We start from the raw sequence: 6,683 nt of genomic DNA on the forward strand, positions 1-6,683 counted from the left end.
GGGCCAGGCACCTCCTCAGCCCTGCGAGGGGGAGCGAATAAGAGCCTGGCCAACCAGGGTGGCTGCACCCCTTCCCTCTGCCTCCATCCAAACCCTGGGGCTACCTCCTCTCCATTTGCAAGCTCCAGGTGCCAAGCCCCAACACCCTTAGAAGAGAGATCAGGGCAGTCAGAGCAAGGAGTCATGAGCCCTGAGGGTGACAGCCTGGACTGTGGCACAGGAAAGCCCTGTCCTGCCTGGCCGTGTGATCCCCAGGTGAGGCTGCGCACCAGGTTAGGAACATGCCCACCCAGGCGAGGCTGCCCCTGGGTCATCTGTGCCAGGAAGGAGAGGACAGAGACCTCTGTGTGGGTAGGGGTCCAACCTTGGACTCCAGTTTAGTGGGCTGCAGACCCTGCAGGGGTTCTCACAGTCTCTTGGCCACAAAACAACCCCCTGCAGCTGAGTTGGCTGTGGCTCACCTGATGACACCCGGCCAGACATTTACAGATAAACCAAAACCCTGGTTTAGCAATATTGTCCTTGGTGTCCATTGAGACTGCTGAGACCACTTTCAAGGAGTCCACAGGCCTGGCTGGGCAGGGCTAGGGTGTGGCCCCAGAGGCGCCCCCGTGGGGACAGAAGCCTTCCCTCCTGCCCATGGGGAAGATTAGGTGGAGAGGCAGAGCTGGACATGTTAAGGTACAGAGAGGTGAACTCTGTCACGCCAACCTCATATGCTCATGGTTGGAGAGTGTACTTAGAGGCACCTGGAGAGCTTGGGGCCACACAGTACTGGGGAGGACCTCAGATCCAGAGGAGATGACCCTCTTGGTCCACAGGGTAGGAGAGAGGGAAGGTTCACTCACAGAGGAGAGGCACTTGCAGAGCAGGAGCATTTGCAGAGAAGAAGCACCTGCAGAGGAGCACATGCTGAGGAGCACCTCCGGAAGAGGAGTACCTGCAGAGGAGGAGCATCTGTAGAGTAGGAGTATCTGCAAAGGAGGAGTATCTGCAGAGCAGGAGCACCTGCAGAAGAGGAGCACTTACAGAGGAGGAGTACCTGCAAGGAGGAGCACCTGGAGAAGAGGAACAAGTGCAGAGGAGGAGCACATGCAGGGGAGGAGGGGCACCTGCAGAGGAGGATCACCTGCAGAGGAGGAGCACCTGCAGAGGAAGAGTACCTGCAGAGGAGGAGCATCTGCAGGGGAGGAGCATCTGCAGAGGAGGAACATGGGCAGAAGAGAAGCACCTACAGAGGAGGAGCACATGCAGGGGAGGAGGGACACCTGCAGAGGAGGAATACAAGCAGAGGAGGAGCACCTGCAGAGGAAGAGCAGTGCAGGGGAGGATCACCTGCAGAGGAGGAGCACCTGCAGAGGAGGAGCGCCTACAGAGGAGGAACACATGCAGGAGAAGAGCACCTATAGGGGAGGAGTGCCGGCAGAGGAGGAGCACCTGCAGAGGAGAATCACATGCAGGGGAGAAGGGGCACCTGCAGAGGAGGATCACCTGCAGAGGAGAAGTACCTGCAGAGGAAGAGTACCTGCAGAGGAGGAGCATCTGCAGGGGAGGAGCATCTGCAGAGGAGGAACATGGGCAGAAGAGAAGCACCTACAGAGGAGGAACACATGCAGGAGAAGAGCACCTATAGGGGAGGAGTACTGGCAGAGGAGGAGCATGTGCAGAGGAGGAGTACCTATACAGAGGAGGAGCACCCACTGAGCGCACAGGTGAGTTTGGGCTGGTGTCTCCTGGGCATCACTTACCAATGCTGCCTGCACCGGGGTCTGCCAGGTAGAAGGTGTCACCTTGAACTTTCCCAGGTGCTCAGAAGTATTTAGGGAAAGATGGGTTACCCTCTGTGCCGGGGCACCGATCCATCTGCCAGGAGCGCAGAGTCCCTGGAGGTGGCACTGGCATTTGCTCCAACTCTGCTGAAACCACAGAGCCAGGTTTGGGGGATGGGAGAAGCACCTAATGACAGCTTACATTTGGGCCCCCTCCCCCAGCCTGAGGCCACACCTTTGAAACATCTGGGGGCCAGAACAGCCACAGAGACCCCCAAGAGGACCTGCCAGGGGAGCAGCCCCAGGCCCAGAAGGCCCCAGCCCCTTCCGCCCCTCTCCTCTGTATGTGGGTGCCCCCTCAAAGCCACAGGCTCCCTGAGGAAGATGCACAGCTGCGGAGGCAGATGTAGCCGTCCACACATGCAGACCAGAAGGGCTGGGCAGCGTGGCATCAGCCCCAAGCGACCTTAGGACAGGCTGTAGTGACATCACCCACACAGCCACCCCCTTGCTTGTGGGGACAGACCCCACGGGACAGGCCCGTATCGTGTCGGGCCAAGGGGGCAGCGGTGATGCAGGCAGCAGAGCTGCCCTCCCCTGAGCAGCAGAGCCCTGGCAGGGATGGGGTTAAGAGCATGGTGCCTCCCAGGCCTCCCTCCCCATTCCCTTTGAAATGGCTCCCTGGTTCCAGAATGACTCTGGCTTCCCTCTTAATCTGTATTTTACGAGTGAGAAGCTTTGCATTATGCAAATCGTTAGATAGGAACAGGTGACATTTCAGCAAAGAACATGAGCAGCGGTGGCCGGCCAGGCGGGCTGCTGATTTAGACATTAGTATTTGTCACCAGGGCGGCGGGGCGGAGGGGGACTTGGCCACGGAGGGCTCCTCACACCTTAAGGTGGAAGTCTCACGGCTGGGCTAGGGCCCAGCCCATGCGCCTGCAGCCGGCCAAGTGACAAGGCTTCCCGCCATGTGCCAGGCTCTACCCACTCTCAGCAGCACCTCTGGGAGCCCACAGCACCCATGGCAGGGCCAGCACAACCCCATTTCACAGATGAGGAAGCCAAGGCACAGCAAGGTGACGGCCAGCCTGGGGTCTCTGGCTGGTGAATGGGGCAGGACCCAGCCTGCCAGGGTGGCCCCAGCCTGTCTCCCGAGGGCCCACTCCCCAGGGCTGCACAACCCACTCTGTGGACCCTTCCCCAGCAGAGCCCCCTCTGAGCCCCGCCCCATCCCCACATGAGCACGCCCCACCCCGCTCTGCCTCACTTCCCGTCACAGGCGCATGTGGCGGCCATCCATCATCCCACTGTCGGATGCACCCACCGTCCATTTCCTGGGAAGCTGTTTGAGTAAAAATGGACAAGCAGAGAAGTGAGCGGCCACCACACTTCCGGAGCCCTGCCGAGCCTTCAACATTCTAACTCGCTGCTCTCTCCTCTGCGCTGAGCACCAAGCTCCCACGGGAATCAGAGACAGAACCGCCAATCCCTGTGGCTGCTGTGCCTGGGCCCCGCAGGGCCTTCAGAGACCAGGTGGCCAGTGGTGGCCACCAGGGCAGGCTCTCTCCAGGAGACTCATGGCAGGGCTGTGGCTGGGCTGGAAGTCAACAGCAGCCACTGAGCAGGACTCGCGGCACAGGCCCAGCAGAGCACACAGCCTGCTGAGGTCTCTGGAGAGCTAAACTGAGGCCCCAGGAGGCAGAGGCTCTGGGGCAGCCTGCAGGCCTCTGGCCAGGGCCCAGCCCCCTACCCAGGCCTGCCTTGCTCAGGGTGCCTGGCTCTGTGCTGCAGGACCAGGACCAGGCTGGCCCGGGCTCTCCGCTCTGCCCTGCAGTCTGTGCGGCCCTCCCAGGTGCTCAGAGGAGCTCAGGTGGAGGAGCCCAAGGTGGGCCCCAGGCCCCCCGTATCTTCAGGCAACGTCATCCAATGCTCCTGCTGCTGCAAACAATCGGAGTCATGGCCTAGGTGCCCTCAGAGGGCCTTGAAGGCCTTTAAGCTCAGACAGCCCTCGGATCCCAGGCATGCAGGACAAAGGGCAGGAATGGGTGCAGCAGGGGCTATGCCTGTGAACCAGGGCACAGCCAAGTCAAGATGGGTAGTGCTGAGCAGCCTCAGTGCAGGAGGCCCCGCCAGCGCCATCCTTGTGGCCAGGGAGGAAGGGAGGGGCAACAGGTGGACCCAGGTGGGAACTTGTCCTTGGCAAGCCAAGCAGCCTGCAGGGTGAGCCTCGCCCACCCCTGGGGACCCACAGATGCTCCCAGCCTCACAAAATAGCGCATGGTGTCAGGAACACTGTCTCTCGGGGAGACTTTGGGGTAGAAGTGAACACACAGGGAACGCGCCATGGGGAAGGGAGGGGAAGGAAGGGCCCAGGACCCAGGGAAAGCCCGACGTGGTTACCTGCCCCAGAGTCCCCCGGACCCTGGCCCATCCCCAGCCCTGATCAGGCTGCTGCAGATGGAAATCCTGGACGCACACAGTTCCAGGACCTTGTCTGGGGGCGCCCGTGTCCTGATACCTGCCCAAGGGGCCCATGCCAGGAGGCTGGAGGTTGCTCAGTAGGTGAGCAGGGCCAGGAACATGCTCCCACCTGGCGGGCTCACCTGGTGCTGCAGCCCTACTGCAGGAGGCTCCCGCCCCAAAGCCTGACCTCTGGGTGAGTGGCCTCTCTTGTATGGGCCATGCTTTACCCATTAGGGCTCTCCAGGGCACAGAACTTTGGGCTCCGGATGTTTGTGGCGGGGTGAGGTGGGGGTGTCTCCAGGTAGGAAGGGGATGTGAGGTTGCAGAACACTTCGGTCAGCATTTGCACCCAGGAGTGTGCAGAACAGCACAGCATAGGACAGGGCAGCCTTCTGCAAACACCCCTCAGAGCACGTCACTCCGCAACTCAACAAACACCATGAGCCTGGGCAAAGGCACCAGAGACAAGGGAAGCAGCCTGCCCAGGGTGGGCTGGGCACCAGCCATGCAGTCAGGGCCAGGCAGGGCCCTTGCTCAGACCCATCCCCAACCGTGATTCAGCTCTAACAGTCCCTATGTGACAGGCAAGGACAGGGAGGGAAGCTCCGAGACCTGCCCCTGCCCTGACCACTGGGCTCCATGGCTTCCTCCTGGTGCCTGGCTCAGAACCAGCTCAGGGCAGAGAGTTTGTGCCCCTACCCTTGCCTGTACCAGTAGGCCTCCCCGGGAGTGGCCTGGCCATCTCTCCCCGGGGCCCAGCTCCTCCTGGGTCCCTCTGCATTCCAGGCCCACAGAGCAAACCTAACAGGCCTGGGAGTGAATCAGAGTGCTGGTGCCAGGCACAGAAGGAAGCCAGCAGGCCCAGGAGACAGGAGGGAAGGCAGCATGAGAAGGCCAGGGAGGCTGTGGAGGCCACTGGGACCAGACTTGCCCCTAGAGCACCACACCTGTGGCAAAGGAGGGGCATGTGGGGGGAAAGGCTGGCCCACCATTCGAAGCCCAGGGGAGGAACCCTGCGTTTGTGCATTTTGTCACGTGCCTGCTCCGCTCAGGGCACTGTAGGCTGGGCCCACAGGGTGAGGGGCATGCTGGGAGCAGTGGACAGCAGACTCTGACCCTCGTTCCCAGTTCCCAGGGAGGGGAGTGGATGCTGGCCACCTCACCCAGGATCTTGGGGCCCCAGCAATCTTGCCCCATGGCACAGCAGCCTGGAGTGTCTTTAGCTGAGGGCACAGCCAGGGAGGTAGGCGGGGTTGGGCCACCAGTGTCCACCAGGGTCCTGGCCTGGTTCCCTCCAGGCTGCCCGGGAGGATCACCTGTGGTCTCCACTTCCCCAGCCCTGACGCCGGCCAGGCTGGTCCCCAGCTAAGCCAGGTTTGTGGGTGGACCAAGCCCACAGCAGGGCTCGGACACCACCCAGGTTCCAGCACTGGCAGAGGCAGGGAGCGCCCTAGAGCTGCTGCCTTGGCCTCTCTGCCCCGAGCTCACGCCTGTCCTTGGGGTGGGGCGACATTATGAGCTGCCCCCTCCACTGATGTCCATGTAGGCTCTTCATCTCCATAGCCGCCGGTGGAGCAGAGTAGGGGGCTACATCAGCAGGGCATTGGGGGGCGAGGAGGGCAGCGGGGTGCATTGAGCGTGGAGGGCCAAGCCCCTCTCCAGGCTGCCCCCTGCCCTTCTCCAACTGCCCTTCTCCAACCAGAGGCTAGGGCAACAGTCACCTGGGTCTTCCTCACCCTGGAACAGGTGTGCATACAGCTGGTGCTCGGTGAATAGGGACACAGACATGGCATTTCATTTTGTTTGCTTTAAAAGCACTCTACTGGCTGAGCCGCGGAAGGCAGTGGGCCCTGCCCAGCTCTGCTGGGGGCTGGCTGTGGGGCCAGGCGCTCTGACAGGAGACAAGACCCAGCACCCCAGCACTCTGCCCCAAGGCCCCCACACCCTGGGCTCCCACACCCTGGGTTCCCCACCCCGAGGACCCCACACCCCAGGCCCCACACCCTGAGCTCCCTGACCCAAACCCCCACACCCCACACCCCTGCAGCCCCAAGGACCCCCCTCAGCTCCTGCAGCAGGGGGCGTCAGTCCAGGCGTCTCTTTCCAAGGAGCACCCTGCAGCTCTGCAGTGACATTTAAGATGAAAAGAAAAGGGAAATGTTCCCTGCTCTAATAGTGTACATTCAGGTTTGAAATTAGCATTAGAAAAGGAAACACTCCAGCTTATCTCTTGGAGGGAGTCGTGTGGAATGGGCTCCTTCCGTCCCTTTGTCTCTTGTCAATAATCACTTACCTTCAGGCCCATAAATGTCATTCTTGGGGTGCTCACAAACAGCCCTGTTCCCTTTTTAAATTAGCAAGTAGAGGCGTTTACAGGTTTCCACTAAGGGTGCGCAGCTCTTGGCCCTGATAAGGGGAGGCTGGAGCCTGTGGGAGGTGCCAGAGCCC

Source organism: Propithecus coquereli, unplaced genomic scaffold (assembly GCF_000956105.1).
Source record: "Propithecus coquereli isolate 6110/MARCELLA unplaced genomic scaffold, Pcoq_1.0 Scaffold821, whole genome shotgun sequence".
In the NCBI taxonomy this organism is placed as follows: domain Eukaryota; kingdom Metazoa; phylum Chordata; class Mammalia; order Primates; family Indriidae; genus Propithecus; species Propithecus coquereli.